The sequence below is a fragment of the Aulonocara stuartgranti genome (genome assembly GCF_965226115.1).
Source record: "Aulonocara stuartgranti genome assembly, chromosome: 16".
NCBI classification, from domain to species: Eukaryota; Metazoa; Chordata; class Actinopteri; order Cichliformes; family Cichlidae; genus Aulonocara; species Aulonocara stuartgranti.
In genome coordinates, this window is record NC_138952.1 from 19,301,493 (window position 1) to 19,325,421 (window position 23,929).

General features: G+C 39.1%; 1 pseudogene across 1 annotated transcript; it reads right to left on the reverse strand.

Moving 5' to 3' along the window:
* Positions 1-5,641: 5,641 nt before the first annotated feature.
* On the reverse strand, positions 5,642-22,896 carry LOC309690863 (poliovirus receptor homolog; annotated as a pseudogene). Its single transcript, XR_014280761.1, has 8 exons — positions 22,641-22,896; positions 18,855-19,202; positions 18,435-18,737; positions 17,050-17,143; positions 11,226-11,380; positions 10,620-10,719; positions 9,116-9,185; positions 5,642-8,847 (listed from the first exon to the last, which is right to left on the reverse strand). The product of XR_014280761.1 is annotated as a poliovirus receptor homolog (transcript).
* Between the last annotated feature and the right edge of the window lie 1,033 nt (positions 22,897-23,929).

The following is a 23,929-nucleotide window of genomic DNA, read 5'->3' on the forward strand; positions in this document are numbered from 1 at the left end:
CATGATTGTCATGGGCTTTGGAGAAGTTCATTTATATGGGACACTGATGACATGAGATGGTAAGTCCTGAGTCTAAAAGGATTGCAGCGAGTCAATCCAGTCCAAAATCATAACGAATAGTTTTTCTTTTAAAATTAATGACGTTATCTTGCTGGTGACGGAGACTGGACTAGGTTGCGTGTGAGACTCCACTCTCAGCAATATCTGGTATGGATGTGTGTGAATGAATGCGTGTGACTGGACTGTGATGGACTGACGATGTGGACTAAAGTTTTGACTGACTTGATACTGTGACAAAGAGTGCACCAACCTTAGGATTAGTAAATATGACATAGTATTCACCCAGCCGGTAAGAAAAGTGTGAATGCTTTGCTTTGTTTTGTTTTTTGCAGGAGCAGGAGGACAAGAGAGACCAGAGAGGGAGACTGTAGCTTCACATGAGAGTGTGGAATTTTGAGTTACTGATGTTTGCATTAAGAAAATTGTGTTTTAATGGCTGTGTTTTGATTAGGGTATCACGTTATTGTTGGGAATGCCAAATGCTACAGTGGAGAAAACTTTTGATATCACTTATGACTGGAATATATTACTATTAACCATAGCAGGCCACTGTAGAAGTCAATTAAATTTTATAGAGGAAAATAGCCAAAACCAAAACAATATTTATCAATAAAAGGGGAATGGTAGATTTGTCACAGTCATACTCGAGTTATGTAATAACAAACACTGGTCCACGTGATTTAGGTTTCCCCTTAAAATAGTAAATTATTAAAAGTAGAATACAACCGACAGGGGCATGTGCTAGGATGTGATACTGCAAAAGAACAACAGCAAAGTAAAGAAAGAAAACCTATTGTGTTTAGCTTTGATAAATTCAAATTAAAATGTACCATTACACTCAATATATGCAAATTTTGTATGAAGCACATGACTGATAACCGTTCTGTCCTGAGCCTTTGCTTCCTATAGCACCCACTTGATCACACCACCAATTTTCACACCAAAAGGTGGGTAATTGCAAATGTTCGAGGGAGGAATATCACCGAAAGTGGGAAAAAGATTGGCTAACCTGGCCAGGGAATGTAATAAACAGGACTGTCAGAATAGTCGGCGTTAAAGTCACCTTTGACGGTCCAGACTAGGATGGCATTGGACATGCTCAGTGGAAAAAGGGTTGGTGCGACCAAGGTGTGGTTCGACATTTGAAAATGATACAGCTCCGGATGGGCCAGGTATCAGGGCATGGGAGGATGACAGACAATATTAAATGGGGAGAAGGAATTTTCTGGGATTGAAGATTCTCTGGGTGAGTGGTTAACTAAAGCAAAAGCTATCATTTTGTTATTGATTGCTAACTGATTGATAATTGGCCACATTCACAGCTGTATTAACTCGTTGTGGATGCAGTCTATTTCATGTTTAAGGACTCTAATTAACAGATTGAAAACAGTGACACTAAGGGAAGAAGATGCAGTGCCACACTATCAGATGCCAGTGATGGTTGGGCTCAGTGATGAATCAGGTGACCTGGATTCATGGCTGAATCAAGACATAAATCCAACTGCTGTGGTCAGTGAGGGAAAGACAGTGGGGAAAGACGGAGTTTCAAATGTGAATTTCATGTTAACACACAGGTTTTGTTTCTAGGCAGTTCTGCGGATGCCGGCTCGGAGCGGAGCCAGGAGTTCAACAGATTTAACATGATAATTAAACTGATTTCAGTCCCTAACACAGGGTGGCAGAGCTGGAGCAAAGCAACTCAAGAGGAGAATTTCTGATGTTTTCTGAGAAATGATGTCACTAATCTTTTCTTTTAATTTCTAGCTCCGGTGAATTGACACATGGGGGTGTGTCAAAAGTGGGGAATTTGAGTTTTAACATGAAACAATGGTTTCTATGATGATTTTTATGACTTTATTTGTGTGTTTAATAATTTAGGTATGGTAAAACTTATAATGACCCAGAAGTTCCCAGACTTTTTCTAGAGAACCAGTTAAAACGTGTGAAAGGGGGGAAAATGTTAGGATAGAGAATGTTTTATAATTATTTTCATACACACACTGCAAATGTGCTCATGAGAGTTGGCACTCAGTCTTTTGAAGGTCAAAAGCTTTGTTTGGCGTGACTGTCCGGACTGATATATTGTAGGAAATGACTTAGAGTGCAGAGGGGTAAATGCAAACATGCTTACACTCATAGATAATAATTAGACTAATTCTCTAGGCCAGAGAGTCCTGAACATGATATTCTAAACCATTTTTGAATCACTAGAAGAAAAATCGCTAACAACATTAGATTATCAAGGCTAGTCAGAGAGGTGTTTGGCTTTTCTGGTTCTTACACAGAGAGTAGCAGACACCAGACGAGGTCATGGAGATAGGAGGATCCTTGGCAGCAGACACAGAGACTGCCAAGACAGCAATTGGGGTCAAAGGTAGTGTTGTTTGGGCTCCTGCTAGTCACCTCGAGAGGATCCCTGAACCACAGCAATAACCACGAAGGGGTTGGCGAAAATCCAGAAGCACCAGACCAAGGAGGTCCGAAAAGCTCTGACCAAAAAAGGGGGACACAGCTGTGACCCCAGAACACATAGATCTTTGACATAGGGGCAGAATAAATAACCTCATCTATGCAACAAACCGAAGGGTAGTCAACCCCTGACATTGAAGAAAGAAGAGGAGTAGAACATCACCCAACTGGAAGACACTGGTAGCTGCAGAAATAAAATAAAGGTCAAAAGCTCCTCGGACAGAGGTTCTAGTCTGAGTACGTTTGAAGGCTTAAGGTAGCACCATGATGAGGGTGGGGGGAAACTGAAGCACCAGAAATAAAGCTTGGGGAGAACTGGAGAGTGGTGGGAGTGTTATCTGTAACTACTGTTGTTGTTGTAGCCATTATTTTTTCTTGCATTGGAATTGCCCAAACACAGCGATCATACTTCTAATCAAAGAATTGTTGAATCATGTGGATGTGAAAGAGTGTGGATGTTTAGGTTTTATGACTTTGGAGGGGGGCTGAAGCTATAAGAATGTGAGAAACGGTCAGACACTTCGACATCTGGCGGACACCCTCCTGTCCACATCTCCCGTCTGGACATTTATGCTCCAGTGTTGTATGGAATAATGAGATTGTTGATTGAGCATTTATACACCGAGTGTTGTTCTTCCTTCAGCCCAAAGAACAAAGAATTAGGATATTTAACAATATTTAAGTTATCTCTGATCATGAGCAGTCAAAATTTTTCCACCAGGGCATTTCTTCCTCAGAGATGATCCCAGCACCACACAAAACACAACCACTATCTTTAATCCATCGGATGATGAAAATGTGTCATATTTTTCATAAAAATTGACTTATTTCATTAAAAATTCTTAAGAGCTGATCTTCATCTCTCCTCCCTGATTAGAATCCACAACTGTGACACTATATAAATAACGGAAGGGATAATGAGTGGTAAGTATTTTAGTGGGGGCTTCGTATGAAGCAACATCAACATAGCTAAGTCTGCAGCTTTCTTTGTTAATCCAGTCTTTCGTCACTCACACATTTAACTTTTCTTTATAGTCTTCTGCATGCATTTGTGGTCTGACACTGTGCCACAGTTGGTTTGTGGTTACACTGATCGAATATTTGTCAAGATAAACAGCTTAGAAATAAACTGATTGTTGTTAGTGTTTCCATTTGGTGGTTAAAAACATATTTATAGGTTTTCTGTGCCACTAACTGAATACTTTATCACTTCTACAACTTCCCAGCAGGTCATCATTTGTTGGCAATAGTGAGATATGTCTTAACAGGTTTCAGCGGAGACTCTGTAGCATTCATAGTGCATTAAAAGACTCATTGAAAGGACTTTAAACCATCTCCGGTCCATTATGTGTTCAGTATGAGTTACCATGGTGATCTAGAGAGGTTGAAAGAAAGACATCTTTGTGGCACTGCAATGTGGGATATAATGGTGCAGTGTATTTAATAGAACAAAGAAATAAAAGTTTTTTTTATATTAATATGATAATGAGACAGGGGCATGGAGGTCATTTATGTTTATTCTATAAAATTAAAGCAAGTCAAAAAACATGGATTCTTATAAAAACACTTGTAAGAACAAAACAGCAGTTTGAGACATTCTGACTTTCAGTTTCTAGTAACGACGAGAATAGATAAAGAGCTACTTTTAAATGATTAAGACACAGTTTCACATGTATAATTGTTGGTATATTATTTCAGAAGAATTTATGAAATCGAACGTGAGGTTTTCTTTTCTTTTCTCCTGTGTCGTAGACAGTATTGAAACATGTCAGGTAACCCATGTCAGGTTCAAGTTTCTAGAAGACTTTTGTTTGCACCGGAGCCTTCCCCGGAACAATGCTACGTTACTCCCCCATCGCACGCAGCACTTCTGAGATATTTTATTTGATAACACAATCAGTTGATCACTGTAGTCATTTTTCTGGTCAAACATTTTGTGAGTAAACCAAAGCTACAAAGAAGCTGTGTAGACTTGTGAAATGAATATAGTCAAAACACTGCTCAGGCGAATTAGGAGCAGCTGGAGACTTGATAGTAAAGAATTAAACAAGATTACCCAAAAATTACAATCTGAGGTTTCCATCCATATGACGTGTTAGAAAGCTTTGGTCGGTGTATCTCATTTATCCACGAGATCCTGTATTGTAATATCATGGATGACAGGTGTGATATATACACTAAAAATATGTGTACTGAGTAGGGATGGGTACCGGTATTGGTTCTGTCATAAACGGTAGTAACCAGACCGAAAAGCAGCGCACATTTCGGTGCTTTATTTTTTTTCCTGAGCTGTGATACACTTTAGATTCTAGCCAATCATTTTACGTTTCCGAGGATAGTAGGCGGGTCCAGGTACGTACGTTCTTTTAGAGCAGAGCTACAGATTAAAAATGCCCAAGGCAAAGCGGTCAAAAGTCTGGCTGTACTTCACAGCAAAATATGCAAACTCAGCAGCCTGCAACAAGTGCTTTAAGCTGATACTGTGATACTGTCAAAGGAGGTAACACCTCAAATCCGATGAAACACCTGGCGACGCATAGCGTTATTTTTAAAAGCCGAGAAATGCGCCATATTTGATAGCTTGCTGCGGGACCTCACACTGTGCACATCTACTGCAGGTGTGGTGCCTGTTATCGGACCCGGAGTTAGCAACATCCCCCAAAAACCCGAAGAGGAGAGTCCTGGCCTCTAGCCCTGCCAGTGTAGCAGAAATGATGACGGATGATGATGGCAGCAGCCGTTCTTCTCTGCGTGAGTAGCTTAATGTTTTTCGTGTGTAATTTACGTTGAGTAGGCTAACCACATTATTAAATTAATGCATGTAAGGTGAACTAGCAAACATCATCATAGCTACATGTGTCTGTCTTCTTGTTTGATGGCAGATACTCCCTTCTCCCCAAAAAGGCTAAAATGACCAAAGAAAAAGTGGAAAACAGTTAAACATGAGAGGTTTTTGGACAAAGTCTGTGTTTTTTCCATTGTTTAAGCACTGCTTCCAGCCAAGAATGATACCATATATGCCCCATAGCTGCAGAAAAGGCTAACATTGTGTCACGGCTGCCGAGGCGAGCCGTGTGGATATAGAAGGAGGACCCAAGATGCAGGCAGTGGATGAGATACCGGTGGTTTTATTTACAGAGGTGTAGTGGCAAACAAACAGTGGGGCATAACAAACAACTAAAGACACCTAAACTGGGAGAACTAAAATAACAGACCTGGGAGCATATGACAACAGATGATGAATAGCAGAGAGACGCAGACGAGGAACAGGACACCGTGGAACACAGGGTAACAGACTGACACAGAGTTACACAGACTGACACGGAGGAACACAGACGAACCGGCAACAGGCAGGAGAACACACAGGGCTTAAATACACACACCAGTAATCAGGGGATGCGAGACAGGAGGGCAACACAGCTGGGAGAAATCTGGGCTGACGGGACAGGGGAAACGTAAACTGATCACACTCACATATGACACGGACCTTCACAATAAAACAGGAAACTCAGATACATGGAACCAGACAAGACATTGAACTAAACAGACAGATTCACAAACAGATGGGGAGACACCATAGACAGACAGATACAGACGCAGACTCAGAGGCAGATCGAAAATAACACAGAACTTAAACAATCATCATCTAGAAAATGATAACAAACTAAAAGCGCTGGGTCACCGACCCAGGACCATGACACATTGTTATCTTTTTACAAATAAAACAGCTGAACACGAGAGGTTTTTGGACCAATTTTGTGTTCTCCATTCTTTAAGCACCAGTTTGAGCACCGTTTAAGCACCGGCACCGTTTCAAAAGTACTGGTTTGGCACCGGTATCGGATAAAACCTAAACGATACCCATCCCTAGTACTGAGGAACTGAGGAAGTCCTTATAATATTTATGCGATTACAATTAAAAAATTTCTTAAAAGGAGTAAAAACATCAACAATGTAACACTTCATAAATATAATTACAAAACAAACAAAATGCAGTGTTGAAATTTCAGGAAAGAAACAAAATGTAAATGTAAACAGTAACTTAAAGCTGGTTAATTTAAAACAAAGCAAACAGCACACTTAAATGATTTAAGGCTTTAAAAAAAAGTTGCCACAAACATGAACACCCACCCCCCTCCACTGAAAACAAAACAAGAAACAACAACAACAGTTAGTCCAAACTATATGACACACAGGAGAAGCTTTGCTGGTTGCTGCATTTTAAAACCAAGCAGTCATTAACAACCAAAACTTTGCAAGATGGAATTCAGTTGAATAAACTGAAAAATATCCATCTGTCCACATCCATTTCTGGTCATTCATTTCACTTTTTATTTACTTTACTCTCTCATCCATCCTGACTGAGTTGTCTGTAGTTTTGCTAGTATCCATGACTGGTAGCATGAGATGGTACCTGACGTTAGGGCTGCTCGATTATGGCAAAAATGATAATCACGATTATTTTCACTGAAATTGAGATCTCGATTATTTGACGATATTTATTTAACCCTTTAAGACCTACCTTATATATATTTTTTTTTACATGTTGTAGTGCCATTTTTGGGAGCATTTCAAGTTGCTATACATCAATACAACTGTTATAGCCCATATTTTAATAATATGCATGCATTAAGTCCATAGTAACTACATTAATTGCAAAAAAAGTGCAATAAACTACAAAAAAATTGAAAATCGTTTTTGTTTTTTTATACATATATTTCTACTTGGAGAAATTTAAGAGTTTTATCCCTCAAAACTTTAAATACAAAAAAGTTGCAAAAAATAGTTTACAACAACAGGAAATTTATTTTGAGTGTCTTCATAGTTTTATTTTGGAGATACAGCAATTTTTATATACTGCAGGAAAAACGAAAACAATCCTATGATGCAAATTTGCAAAGAAAACAGCATGTGCATCAAAATAAACTATTTCCAGCAGTGCAATTCGAGTTCTAAGCATCCCAGAAACTATTCAGAAAAGTCAAACATGACTTATAAAAACACCAGTATAGGCTTTTAAGGCTTACAAGTAAAAAAACTACATTTTCCACGAAAATGGCGGACATGCGATAGTTCGCGCTGACGTCTGTTTCAATGTGGGAAGTGTTACAAACAGCTGATCGGATCGGCAAAGCATGTTTCTGGAATATTATGTTTTTGTTCCTGTAAGCGCTTTTTATGCAATTTTTGCAAAGCTATATGTGGAAGGAAACCGTGACCTAGGACAAGCTGATGGCATGAGATGTAAGTACAACTCCTCTGGTTTCATATGCAAAAAAAATTATTGCGCTAGCTTACATGGTTCAGGTTCTACAGGGATTTAAAAATAGTTACACAAACTGGAGCGTGCCGCTCTGACCGGCTTTAAAGGGTTAACAATAACAATGTATTGAATAATGACTTTAAAAAATAATATAAAATAGTGTGCAAATACTGATATCAGTGCAAATGTTTGCAATATAAGAAATAAATGAAAAATGTAAGCATCTATGTTTAGTGAACTTTGCAGTGTTGCTCCGTGGTGCAGCTACGACACCGTAGCAAAGTTTACACACTGTGTCTACTTGATCCACGTCTGACTCCGCGAACCCATAATGTTTCCACACCACTGAAGTTTTTTTTTTTACCTCTCTTTTCAACCAACGGCAGTCACTCTCCTCTCCAAATAACTTCTGCTTAGCTTTCCGAGCTTCCCTCGGGTCCTCTTAATTGTTGTGACGTGTGTTTGAAATGCAGAGAGGTGCGCTCGATTTGCCACACGGAGCAGCGCGAGAGTAAAGCACAAGGGAGGGGCTAATAATCAGCTCAGTCATTTTTAATGATCGTTGAAAGCCCAGATCGTAATCGTGATTAAAATTCGATTAATTGAGCAGCCCTACCTGAAGTCTATTCAGGCTCCAGACATAGTTCAGCTGCTCCAGGACAGCATATTCATACATGCTGTTGCAAAAACGTTTGCTCTGCATTTCCCAGCACAGTGTATTACATGAATGCTGAACAATAATATACAAGAGTATTGACCCAGCAGCAGAGGTAGGAGCATTGCCACAGCGCTACAAAATGATATCAGTCAACTACTCGGTGGACTACTACTGCCCATGTTGATGAAACTGTCAAATCAGACTCAGTGAGGATGTCATGAGGTCCTAACATTCATAAATGGAGAGATGTCAATGGGGGAGGAATGTAAATGATACCAAGTACTTTAACCTGGTCCTTATCTGTTTATTCCTCAGTCTGCAATGACACGTTGGTGGAGCCCTCAGTACAGGTGCTGTATTATCCATTTCTGCTTTCCACAGCTGTCAGCTGAGATCCCTGAGAGAGACAATTCAGATCCTTTGTATAAAGCGGCATTTTAGTTATGACTGAATATGCAAGATTTTACAAGGACTATTTAAACTTTCCTCCTAGAATATTCAAAACACAATACTGCTTTTACTGCTAAGGGGCTCAGATATTTTAAGAAGAAAATTTAATAAAATTAATTGTACATAATTAAACTCTATCTCCAGTGATACCTTAAATTATGCACACATATATTTAGGGTGATGTTTAAAATTGTGGGAAACAAAAAGACTTTTACCTTTTCCTGGAGTATTTCTCTTTGGCTATTAGTCCCATTTTTAGAATCTTTTGAAACTAGATGATACCGCCTGTGAAAAAATACAAAAGACATAGCGTTCGCATTTTACGGTTAGGTTAGGAACTTTTAGGAGCAATAACAACTTTGTCTCTGTATCCCACCACATCTTAGTTTTTAATTCTCTTTTCCTCCTTTTGTGATTCTTTTCTGTTTTCAGATATTTTGTCACGGCTGCCAGGCCGTGTAGTGTTGGAGGAAAAGGACCCAAAATGCAGGCAATGACTGATGATATGAGTGAGAGTTTATTTACAAGTGGCAGAGTGACAAAAGCAGGAAGTAAGAAGAGAGAAGCTACTGAACAAACTGGGAAAACTAAATAGCAAACCTGAGATCATACGAGACAGGGTGAGGGGCAGAGAGAAGCAGACTAAAGAAAAGAACACCATGAAGCACAGATGAGCCAACAACGAGCACAGACCGACACCCACAATACACACACACACACACACACACACACACACACACTGAGACCAGGTAATGACACACAGGTGGGAAGCACAGCTGATCCTAATACACAAGATGACCGGAGGATACAAGCTGAACACAGTGACACCAGACACAGACCTTCAAAATAAAACAGGACAATCACAAACACAAACTCCGGGACACAAACAGGGCACAAGGGGAGGACACAGGATACCAAAATCAGAATCAACTAGAACAGAAGACAGTAATCATACTAAACACAAAACGCTGGGTATATGACCCAGCACTATGACATTTTTATTGTTGATCTTTATGCATTTATTTTGTCCTCACTGTGAGGCACTGACTGAATTTGCTGTATTCAGGTGAATATACAACAAGTTTACAAGTATTGTCAAGTCCTTCAATTTCTCTCCCCAATCAGTCGCGGTAGACGACCGCCCCACTCTGAGCTTAGTTCTGCTGGAGGTTTCTTCCTGTATGGAAACTCCCACTGGGTTTAAATCTGGGACTCTCCACCATTTGACTCTTAGAACTGAAGAAGCTTCTCGGATGAGAAATGAAACGTCTTCAATCAACTTAAAGAAGTCCAGACGCTTTTCTTTCCAAGCTCCTTAGACTCCATTCTGTTATCTTGCACTGAGACTGACACATACATGTTGGAAGTTCACAGAAAAAGCTTCCAGGGTGCAAATGTAACACTTGGAATCCTCTCCAGACTTTTTACCTGTTTAATTTATAGTGCAGCCCACACTCTTCTGCAACAGTTTTAGAGGGAAATGCTGAATTATATTTGAGACCTTCAAAATATAATAAGACAACTGAGAATTGTATATAAAAGAACAAATATTACTGTCCAACCTCAGAGTCTGCACTGCAACGACACTAGTTTTTGTTGTTGTTTTTTTATGTACAAATGTGTGGACCTATTTGTACATCATGCGACTATGGTTTCACATGAGAAGTACTCGATATTATGCTACATATTAAGTATCTGTGGAGTCATTGTTCTACATACTTTTTAAAATATCCAGATTTAGATAAGCCCCATACTGCAGCTCCAATGACATTGAAGGAAACCAAAAGGCCAAATAAAGTCCAAGCAGTAGAGCAAGTTCCTGCAGGGAAACAAAAAGGAAGAATATAATGAGTTCCCAGTTTCCTGCAATTCAGTTTTATATTTTCACATTTAGATGGCTCAGCTGGTATTCAAACACCATGCAACACCTCCACTGAACACATTAAAAACTTGTACTGACAAGATTTGTTACGCAAAAGTAAATCAAAGAAACACGAAACAAACTTGATATGGTGGTCTACGCTTCAGTGGTGACTTGAATGATATTTCTTTTGAATGCAGGTTGTAGTTTAAGCTAAATTAGATGTTTACAAAGGCATTCTAACATGTTTTTTGGGCATGGCTGGAAAATCATTGAAGCTCCATAAGGAGAGGTTTTACTCAAATTTTAGATGTTCAAGTATGTATTTATATAAACTTGTGGAGGAGTAGCACCAGGAAACAGAATAAAATCAAAATGGCAAAACATCAGTTCAAATCCAAAAGTCAGAAACAAATCCAGAAAGATTCGAACAAACTGCATAGCTAAATTCAAGCTGACCTCACCTGATGCCACATGCACATAGAGCTGACTGTGTTTACTTCCATGTGGATTAGATGCTTCACATCGATAGAGGCCGTTTAGACCAGAGGTCAGACTCAGCAGTTGTAGCTTCGCACCCTCTACTTTGACAGCAGACTCCAGCAAAGGCTGGCCAGATCTGGAAAAACATGAACAAACTTTAATGTGAGATGTACAGAGAGGGCAGAAAACTGTGAGTTGCGTCAAAACTCACGTTAATTTCAATTATTAGCCATTTGTCTTTCATTGCTCACCCCAAGATACTGTATTGTTTCATTTTATGAATGCAAAAGTAAAGCTAACCTTACATGTTACATCATTTCTTTCTTGGGCAGAAAATTTTAGTTTTAGTAATGTTTTGTACTGTGTACCATCTTGTTCACCATTTTATAAGTTAAAAGAATCAAATTTAAAGCAATTTTTCCCTTTTGAATTAGTTTTTATTGCCTTATGTAGTGCATTGATTGGACAATTCAATAGGTCACATCTAAACAAAAGCAGGTTTGGATACCAGAAAATAAAACTTCTGTTTCTCCACAGGGTCCACATAGCGCTCAATAACTCTAACAGAAAGAACTAGTCTTAATCCCTTAGTGTAGCTTTAGAGCAATAAACATAAAGCAAGACTAACACAAACACGGCATTCACCAGGAATTCCTCACATCTAATGGATCATCAGCAGTAAACTATAGACAGAGAGCCCAAGAAAGACTACTGAGTGACACCAGTGCAGTTTAATGGATAGGACTTTCCTCATAATGAAATAAAAAACGAAAATAAAACAGCTTTAGTATAAGAAAAATATTCAAGTTATCTGTTATTCCTTTGTCTATTTATAAACATAACATTTGTTACTAGCAATCACTTCAAAATAATCTTAAGATGGAGTTTAGAGGGTGAAACTATTTTATTTTATATCATCCAAGTATGTCCTAACTTTCAATGCTGTAATTGACTGCCAAAGACTCGAAAATACAATGAATCATATCTTGGCCTTTGGCTTCACCTGCACAACAGTGGTGCCAAGGTAGGTGTACCTGGCAAAATTTATTTCCCCCGTGTCGGGAGCACGTGCTGAGCTGTCCAAATCACAGACAAACAGTATCCCACATTCTTGATTTTTAGTTGTTAGCTCTTTATACAGTAAAGTTACAATGGGACACAAATAATATCAGGCTGATCCTTTTTTTTTTTTGCCTGTCCCGATCGGTTCTTTAGACGTCAGAATTGTTGTCTGAAGGCCAACAAAGATCAACAAGGATGATATCAACTTTCAATATGAACTGTGCACACATCCTGTAAATGAGAACAAACAGGCAAGTCTGTACTTGTATCTACCTGAAAAGATGATTGCTTAATGCGTGCCAACTCTTTTTAAACCTGTAAAACAGTCCAATAAATCATTTGCTTTCTGAATATGTTATCCAGATTATTGGCCAACACAAGGCCTACTGGCTCTGATTTGAGAATTGGTTTCTATCTGCTGAGCTGAATCAGCCTACATACTTCCCCAGAGCTCCTGGACAGCCAAAACAACAGAGCTGCAATACTTCCAGATGCTTTCAAACAAGTTTGAACTGGCCTTTCTTTTACACATAATTTTCTTATACTGAAATGGACCTACTTGTGTATTTACTGGCAATATTTAGTTTTCAAGTGCAATTCTGCCACAAAGTTTTGTATCTTGCTTTTGATGGACAGTTTTTGTAGTTATCTTAGAGGGAAAAAATGGGATTCAGCTGCTCTGACGAGTTAATGATATCAACCAAAAATGTTGTCCCTCAAAACAAACAAGCAGACAGGAGTATTTCTTTCTGCAGGAAGTAGGTTGCAGAGTAGTTTTAATTTGGTATAATTTATATAATAATTATAATGCCCTGTAGCATTGGAGATAGCCACCCTTGGGAGGACTGCATTAATAAGCGTTATCAGACCAGATGTTACACGCCATATAAAGCATACAACGCTTTGACTGTGAATATGGTTTCTGCAGAATAAGACAGCATAGCAGTGGCTTAACTTTTGTTAAGTTGCATACCACAGATTGATAAAGAGTTGATAAAGAGTTCCTACACTCAGGTTGATCATTGACCATTTTTAAACAATACCGGTAACTAAAACCAGCATGATGCAGAGGTACAAAGGTTACAAAGATAAACAAACTCCCACATACTGCCCTGCTCACGTTTGGTATGTGTATAAAATGACAATAGTTAAGTCGATCCAACCTTAATGGGCATGTATATGGGCAATATCTCTGCATTCCCGCACACACATAAAAGGAATGCATCAACATGAAAGCATTAAGTAGTATCACCAATGTTATATGAATCTAAAATTAAATCTTCAGATCTCAAATTCACAGACGTCAGCAACACATCAAATCATTATCAATCACGTTCCATTTATATTAAACCCAGAATAGAAACACCAAGTCTTTATGTAATAAAATATCAGGTTGTTGTGAAGAAATAAACAAGAGCCTCAAAACCAAACTGATTGTTTGAGAGTTACTGAATAAAACCATTGCAAAAGAATCAATATAACAGCCTTCATCCCAGCACGGATACAGAAAAGAGAGATGAAACTACTTTCTACTCGTGTGTCTCTGGTCAAGCAATGAGAAAATAGTGTATGCAGTTGTAGTGTCATGGTTCGCCAGTCCTCGCTACTCGACCTATCATATCTGGGGTTTTTTTAAGTTTTGTTGTCTGTTCCCGATCCCTCATATTCTTCTCTATGCGTATGGCGGTGTTCATGCCTTCGTGCAACACCTGGCCTGGAAAGTTTTCCCTCCCTGAAGCCAGCCATATCTGCCAGGTGATCACACTCACCGAGATTAGTCCTAATTCGAAATAATTGAGCTATATTGAGCTAAAACGTTAAAGTCAAACATTATGTTAACAAGTTTATTTTGTGCATGTGGATCAATGCAATAAGACTTGGCAATTTCAGTAAAATAAATACTTTATAAAGGAAGATATCCTTTTATGGCAAATTTGAACTACAACATATCCTAATACCACGGAGAACATTGGCCTTCCCCTCCTAAGTGCTCACCACCCATGGAGGCACCATAGATATTGGGTGGAGTCTGTATTGGGCGGTGGCTGAGGATGCTGTCTTTGGATGCCGTTGGGCACTTAGTTGAAACACCTCTTCAATGGTGGGTGGAGGTTCAGGGCGGTGATCCTGTGAATGGTAATCCAGGAATTCAATATTTATGGTCTATCATTATGCTCCTATTGTTATTTGGTCCTTGTACAACTGTAGTAAGAGCCTGTCCATTTTGCTAGTACTAAGTCAAATCCATTCCGAGTGAGTGTTGGACTTGGCCAAGACTGCTTACTTCACACTCTGCTTACGAGCTGAGTATGTGTTCCAAAGTAAGGCTGTCTATGTGCTCTAGTCTAGGCCAGCTGTCCACAACTCCCGGGTCACGGACTAGTACCGGTCCATCAGTCGTTTAGTACCAGGCCGCAAGAGTTGAGGCTTGGGTGTAAAATTTACGGTTTTGAGGGTTTTTAGCAGTTTTTGTTATTTTATTTTTATCATTTTTATCATTAACTCTGTTTCCCTGAGTCTTTTCCCGTGACTTCTGAAAAATCTTCTTTTTTTGGTACCGGTACTGGTTTTATTTTGTTGTATTTATCCGCGACACCTGAAAAGCCAGTCCATGAAAATAATGTCAGACATATACTGGTCCGTGGCGCAAAAAAGGGTGGGGACCGCTGGCCTAGGCCAGTGTTTCCCAACAGTACCTTGAGAAATGATCAGGTGTGCTGTGGAAGATTATCTGGTGCCAACTAATTAGTACTCTAAGCCAGACCTTCCCAAAGTGTGGGGCCCACCCCCTAGCGGGGGCGCAGAGCCATTGCAGGAGGGGCGAGGTATGAAAAGGAAAAAAAGAAAACAAAAAAACAACGCTTGGACACTGCTAGCATGGGGCGCCTACAGAAAAGCAAAGCAGGAGATGAAGCATCGCTGAATATGTTTCCAAACCAACTTCATTCTAAGCCAAAGACTAGAAAATATGGTGAAGCATATCTTCCCTTTAGTTTCACCTGCACAAGTGCCGAGGTAGGTCTCCCCTGCAAAATTGGTTTTCCCTTCGTCGGGAGCACCGCTGGGCTCTCCAAATCACGGACAAACAACATCCCACATTCTTGATTTTTAGTTCACAAACACTTAATGACTAACTACTCTTGACATTTTGGAGATGTTAGCTCTTTATACAGTAAAGTTACAGCGGGATACAAATAACATCAGGCCGTTTCTGCCACGATTTGTTCCCCCTGTCTAAATCATGGACAAACAGTATCCCACAGCTGTTTATGTTTTTAAACCCATTTTGCACAGAGAGGCATTTTTTAAAAAAAATGCATTGATAGCAATGTTGAATATTATTACACAGGAAAAAAACAACTACATGTAAAATAATTATACCATGACGCCTCTGCCTTTCTAAAAAGAGGGACAGTAACTGCATGTTTATATGTAAGCGTGTAAAACCTGAAGACGAAACAGCTGCGTTTTCAAAAATACCCGTGTAGGTGCAGACGTAGCGTAAAAGAGTTAGTAGTTTATTTTCTTACTACCTGCAGATTACTTGTATTTGCTTAATTGTTTACTAAATGTTTGAGGTGTGAAATAAACCGCAATTGAGCAAAATATGGGTGTGTGTGGTTGGAGGATGTGTAAGTGCGTGCGTGTGTGTGCGCGCGCGCACGGGGTGGGGGGGCCAACATTTTCTGTAAAACAAAGGCGGGCCCAGCGAAAAAAAGTTTGGGAACCACTGCTCTAAGCGATCGGCGTGAGTAACGGACAGAACAATTACATTTTCTTCCACTAGAGGGCAGTACAACTACTTCATCCAATTAAATGGATATGCAACTGCCAGTTAAACAGAAGAAGACAAAGACGAAATTATATAATTGTCATACTGTGAGACATGCAGCGCATAATAGCAACAGATAAATATTTGAAAAGGAAAAAGTCAAAAGGTCAGTCTCACCTTGGTCCCCAGATGAAGGCCCTAACATGAGTAGTGGGCAAAAGAAAGCAAAAAAGGTATACTGGGAACAAAATGAACGACTTCAACTATACCTGGTGCGCAGAGAAAAATTATCTGAACACTTTTTGTGACATTTTGTTTGGTGGTGTGCTGTGATTTTTCTAACGTGAAAAATGTTCCGTGGCTCCAAATGGTTGGGAAACATTGGCCTATGCTGGATGCAGGGTGCAGTTTGCACTTTACCACTGCACTCTGCTACTTTAGTGCAATAAAACAAATAAATATCCATGTCTTCACTCTTCAAACGTTGTAGACTGCTCCAGCATTTTCCTCCACCCTGCATACCAATTAAAACCAGCTGATTGTACCAAAGTGCTCATGAAGTAAAGGTTGATGTTTGTTTTTCCCTTTCTATCCACCATCATTCAGTTAACTCAAGAACCTTTGTGGCATAATTGTAATGCAAGTAACAACATATTAGTAACTAATTATATTACTGAATTTAGTATAGTGTTAATGGTATATTACTGTATAACTGATAATGTAATGTCATTACAGTAAAGCCTTACTTTGGAACATGTTTCACTGAATACTGCTACATGATGTAATATAGCCTTAAATACAATACCTCTCTCTCAGGGTTTATTTTTTGTGTCAAAGAACATAAATCAAACTCTGAGGGTGCAGTTTAAATTCTTTTTGAACCACATCTTGAACACAGTATAATTAAGATCAACTAAAAAAAACCCAGAGTACTGGAATGTTTTGGTTAAACCATTCTGCAAATTAATTACCTGCTCCAGTTATATTTAGCTTTTGGGTTGGCTTCTGCCACGCACTCAAATGTGTCCTCTGAAATCAGGCTGATGTTCACTTCTGTGGGAGAGACTGCAAAAAAAGAAAACAAGAACAGATTTAATCCTGAAATAAAGAAATAACATTTCACACGTGTTTAAATCCTATAATGTTACATAAAGTACATTTTGGTGAACTTTTGTTTACTTTCAATTTCATTCAGAGAAACATTTTTTTCTTGTTGCATTCTGACACGACACCACTACTGATTTACACTACTTTGTGGATGCAAACAAAGTGGGCTGTGGATATGTGCATGTGTCATGCTCTTAGTTGTTGATAAGATTTATATCAATCAAAGCACTGACAAAAAGCATGCATACCGCTGTGCTGCTTCACAGGATTCTAAAAAAATATCAAGGATAGCCTCTGTTTTAAAAGTTGAAACCATGCTATTCTCCTTCTTTGGCTTGCCAACAGTCACTTTCAACTATGCATGCCAAGTTTTGCCTTTTAAGGGAATTTTCAGACACATAACACTACAAATTACCACATCACTAAGCAAAGCTACTGAATGAGCTTTCTCTTTCAAAATAGCCTCAGCTATTTTTGTCTTATGGTTTGACCCAACAAATCTCTTTCTCATTATCAAATTATCCTTGTGAGAGCAATTTGTTTTCATTTATATTTTGTCTGAAATGTCTATTTCTGCTTGACATTTTGACAATTGACCCTTTACTCAAAGGAAAGTCATGAGATCAAAGATGATGTGGCAAGTAAAAAAATCCTGAAGAAGAAGAACAACTTTAAATATTTTATGTTTTCTGTTGCAGAAAGTATGTAAGTGAGGGTTACTGTCTAACAAAAAATGATTTAGAGTTATAAATATCTATATTATATTATTGCTAATATATATTGTAATATATCTATATCACTAAAGCACTTCTGGATGGATGCAAACTGCATTTCGTTGCCCTGTACCTGTGCATGTGCAATGACAATAAAGTTGAATTCTATTCTATTCTATTCTATTATAAGCACTGAATGATCAGACTTTGCTTTTCTTTTGTTTTTAAAGTATTTTATCATTAAATGTGTGCATGGCTAGATAACAATGAGTAACCAGTATAGAGAAATTATCCAAGATGTTTTTGCAGACTTTCTACAGTTTAGTAATTAAACAGCTGAGTGTAATACTGGGTGGTGTGTCTGCGACATGCCTTTTTAAAATAGAACAACATGACATTCAGGTAATAATTCTGACTTGTCTTGTATCATACACGACAGTTTTAAACAAAAATCTGATCAAATCATTAAAAATTTTTAAATCAACAGTGACACAAAAGAAGACAAATAATAAACTACATGAGCAGCTGATACTCACAGTAGACCTGTATGGTGAAGGGCAGACTTATTTCTTTAGTCAGAAAGTCACCGCTGATGACACACTGGACCCGTTGACCATTAATCTCTCTCGTAGGAACACCAAACAATGAGCTGACTGTGGTAGTCGTACCGTTGTCATACTGGATGGAGTTTGTTGTCGTCCTCACTTTGTCTCCCAAAGCATCAGTGAGCCACCTCACCTCTGCAGGAGGCTTCGATCCAGCAGCCGTGCAGGTAGCAAATAAAACCTCTTCTGTGCCCAAAGTCGGAAGATTCTCCTTGACGTTTGTGAAAGGAGGCACTAGGAGAGTTACAGCACACAATTACTTAACATGGGAGCAACATGGTGAAAGTAACTGTTTCAAACACAAGCGCAAAGAGAATTATTCTAAATAAAAGTTGTTTTTTTCTTCCATACCAGTCACTTTTAGAGGTATTTCAGTCTTCTGATTTCCACTGGGAAACAGGGTGAAGATGCACGTGTAGCTGCCTTCATCCTTCAGGGCAACATTGGATAACTGGAGAGTTCCATTTTTGTCATTAAAATTCCCGATATATTTAAATCGATCATCACGTCCATTGACAAACCGTGTTTCTTGACTTGGTCCAACAGTGATAAAATTGTCATTACTGGGTTTTTCTCTGGTCCTCCTCTGCCAGGTAATCTGTATCAAGTCTTCCGTGGAGTCAGTGAGTCTGAGTTTGCAAGGTAAGATAGCTGTATCGCCTTGAACCACTGTCACGCTTCCATCAATCACCTGCAGAGCTGTAAAGTAAATGAAGAAGTATTAATGATGGGAACTGAAAAAGTTAAAATAGAGTGCCCAATAAGGTTTACAGGATTAAACTCTAAAGTATAAGTTAACTTGTATCTGTCCTCCTGCTTAGTTTTTTTTTTTTTTATGCAAGGCACAACACATTAATCATTATGTGTTGCAAGAACACTTGATGGTATTTATGACAAACTGGACTCAACCTCACACTGTATGGAGAGACAATCAAAAATCATGTAGTGGAAAAAAAAATTGGTCAGCTGTATTATATTTTATGCTCCAGCTACTGACTGAACACCGTGGCTTTAATTTTGGTTTGCATCATGCTTTTTCAAGATGTACTATTGCTCAGCTAGTAGTTAGTGAGCATTCACAGACAAACATGGAAAAATACAGACAATGGTGGCAATCTGCTCTCAACCAAAGTAAACACTTAGTTTTTGGTGCAGCACCTACTTTGTAACCAACTTCACCCAGCAAGAGACTGAAACCTCCAGGAACTACTGCCACCTAGTCTGGAAATACACATTTCTCATGTGCTCAGGGATATTCAAATCCAATGAGTATGTTGGAATAATCTATTCTGCTTAGGAAGTTACTTAATGAGTAGGATGATCTGTAAGTACCTGCAGGGCATCTGTATACATTTAAACAAAGAGCTGACATGTCTGTGTAAACGAGTGTGTGTATATATATATATATATATATGTATATATATATATATATATATATATATATATACACACACTCTATTCTATTATAAGCACTGAGAAACAGGTGCTTTAACAACCGGACAGGACAGACACCTTACTTTTTGCTGACTGGGCGGAAGCCCAATCTATCCAGAATGCGAAAGTTTGGGTGTGAATGTTATGCTTACAAGCAAGACAAGGGTAAGCTGGATTCTAGCTGTACAAAAGGGATTTTTGTAGGCTACGACAAAAACAGTCCAGCATACAAGGTTTATTTCCCAGACAGCGCAAAAGTGCAAAAGTTTAGGCTGGTTAAGTTTGTAACCAAACACAATGAGGAAAAGCAAACACAAACTGATACGACATCTGAGGATGAGGACATACAGGTGAGGGAGAGACCAAACATGAACAGGGAAAGCCCCAGTACCAGTTCACAGGAACCAGTACTGACAACCAACCAGAAGTGAACAGTCAGATGCCACTTAGTGATGAGACTGAAAACTCCAGAAGGTATCCTTCTAGAACAAGAAAGAAACCAGATTATCTAAATGAATATGAGTCGGGAGAAGACATTGATGAACAAGTGCTGACTAGCATAGACTACTGTTACAGACTGATAAGTAACTCACCCGTGACATTCAGTGAAGCTGTAAAGTCACCCAACTCTAAAGAGTGGAAAGCAGCTATGGATGAAGAAATGCAATCCTTAAACGAGAACAACACTTTTACCCTAACAATCTTACCTGAGGGAAAGAAAGCAGTGGGGGGTAGATGGGTATATGTGAAGAAAAACAGTGGTGATGGATCAGAGAAATATAAAGCACGGTACGTAGCTAAAGGTTACAACCAGTGTTTTGGGATAGACTATGATGAAACTTTTTCTCCGACTGCTAACCTGACAAGCATAAGAGTATTGATGCAGTGTGCAATACAAGAAAACCTGATTTTGCATCAGATGGATGTAAAAACTGCATACTTGCATGCACCAATAGATTTTGAAGTTTATGTTGAGCAGCCAGAAGGCTATGAAGTAAAAGGAAAAACAGATGAGAAACTGGTCTACAAGCTAGAAAAGTCACTTTATGGGCTTAAACAGTAAGGCCGAAACTGGAACAGGACATTACATGACTATTTGATAGAGAACGGTTTCATGCAGAGTCCTGTAGAGCATTGTGTTTACACAAGGAAAACAGGAAAAGACAAAGTGATCATGATCATATGGGTTGATGATATTATTATTGCAGCCAGTGATGAAAAGGGTTCTGAAAACTGTGAAGGGAATGCTAACTACAAGGTTCAAAATGAAAGATATGGGGAAACTCAAACATTTTCTTGGTATTGATTTTGAGCAAAGCAAAGATTGTGTAAAAATGTCACAAGAGAGATATGTAGAAAACATACTGGAAAGATTTCAAATGCAAGACTGTAAACCAAGATCAACTCCTTGTGAACAAAAGTGGAACTACAATGATGATGCTGAGAAAATGAACAATGTCAGAATGTACAGAGAGGCAGTAGGTAGCCTTATTTACTTGACCTCTTGCACACGACCAGATTTGAGTTTTGTTGTAAGTAAGCTGTCACAGCACTTCAAAGAACAAGCTGTGGAACATTGGACTACTGTGAAACATGTTCTAAGGTATAAGGTGTAAGCATATTGATATCAAGTATCATTTTGTGAGATCAACAGTTAATGCTGGAAATTTGATATTGGAATATTGTTCGACAGGTCTGATGGTGGCTGATGTTATGACAAAGCCAGCAACAAAGGGGAAGTTATTAAAGTTTGAGAAATATATGTTTGGAGTGTAAACAAATAGTAAAGAAAAACTGTTTCTTTTGGAATGCATGTAAAGCTGACAACGTGAGTGCAAGTGGGGGTGTTGAGCTAGTTAATAGGTAAGGTGCCCTCATTGTCATCTGTTGTGAGTTTATTTTTGAAAGGATGCTTCCTGTTATGCTGCAGAGTGCACGCGAGAGTTCAATAAACAAAGTCACCTTTTGGTGTAAAATGTTCCGGTGAAAGCCGATGCCCCACGTGTGATTATTCCTCCGTCTAGATAATAAGTATCTTCAATATTCATGCAGATTCTGCTGGAAGACCCGTCTCTGCTAACAGACACCAAGAACCACCAACGCACCGATGTTTGAGGGCGTCAGTCACTGGCAGGGAGAGTGGTGAGGGGAGACAGGCCTCCATAGCTTGGAGGGCCTGAGAGGTCCCTAGAGAGGTGGCGTCTAATACCCAACCTGACAAATAGACACAGGCAAACAGGCACACACAGATACAGACATCCATTCCCATCGCCATGCACACATACTCAGCACTCACCCAACGTCGAGATGGACATAAATAGACACTGTACACACAATCACACTCCTCAAACATACTCTAAACCCCAGGTCCAGGGTACCCTTTCCCCTAGAGGGGGAAACTGCACCTAGACCAAGGAGGTGTTAACTTTTCCCTGGAGTGGAGACAAGGAGATCGCCCCCGAGTCCCGATCCCTCCGCCCGCTCATATGTTGATGCGTGTGTGTTCTTTTTACGTTACGTTACGTAAATCTCAATACACGCGCATAGCTCTGTTTCGCACACACCGACTAAGATTGACGCACAAATCTGTATCTACAAATAACCCATCTTTCTTAGCGTTTGCCCTTTGATCCATGACTGTAGTTATATGAGCTGTGTTGTAGTGCAAGCATGCATGAATAAAGACAAAATCTTTCTACATACCGTCAGCACCGCTGCTCAGCAGGAGCACAGCCAGCAGCACCAGGCAAGGTGCCAAAAAGAAACAACACATTTCAATTTTTCCTGAAATAACTGCGCCCGAAAACACAAACAAGTCCACCTGTTTGCTCTTCTTTTTCCTGCGAGCAGCTACCCATGCAGTACGGGGTTGAGTTCAGTTAACAAGTTAGAAACACGTTTCTAAAGTGACGACGTTTCAAATCCGTATACTGTGAGGGCGTGTGAGAAAAAACAACGTTCCTCCGTAACTCCGTAGGTGGAGTCAGCAATTACATGATCCTTTGCCCTGTATTTCGTTTGGATCACGGAATTAAGAAATTTGCTTTCAAATGGGTTTTTTTTGCATCCCAGAAGTTTTTCCTTGGTGATCATTCCTCTTTGATTGTACAGTACGGTACAGTTTTGTTAAACACAAGTTTTATGATGCCTGTTAGTGGCATCAACATAAATATTCAATTAAGAGTCAGCGAGGAAGATAAAGCTGGTGACGAACAAAAAACAGGCTATGTCTGTTACAAAATGCTCATACACACCACTAAGTATGTCTTAAATTAACATTGTTAACAAGTGTTTCATTTAAACAAGAATACAAGAAACATAAACTAATTGTTCTTCTTCTTTTCGATTACACCTGTCCAGATGAAAAGTATTTAAGTTCACTTGAAAAAGCCACGAGAAGCATCCAAATACATTTTTAGAAAGCGCCTCACTTTCAGAGTCTTAAAGTAACTGAGCAATTTTAAAAATTGTGTTTAGTATTTGGGTGAAAATCATTTTCAGTCAGTTACTGGCTAAAATTTAGAATCACTTCTAGACTCAAGTCAGAAATCACCAAACACTGTAGGCTATATCAATAATTTACACACTTGGGTGGTGTGTCATACTTTTCATTGTCATTGTGGATGTTATCTAAGTTTCGACTTATTTAAAACTGTTAGTCATTCGAACTTTGGCCCGCTCCTCCACCTCCACCCTCCACGTTGCTTTAACAATATGCCTTTGTTTGGGATCCCTGAACCCTTTAGTTTTAATTACTTTGGATCACAGATCTGACAACTTTGTTTTTATGAAAAAAAGGGCCGTATTTTTTTCCCATCACAGGATTTTGGCTTGTGAATTATTCCTCTTAGGTTGCACATTTTTACTCGCTACATATTATTATACAGACTTTCTATCATTTTATTTAGTTTTGTTTTAAAAAGTTAGGGGGGGGGGGGGGGGAGTGTACTAATGGATTCAAATTACAGTACAACATAGTCATAGATTTGCTT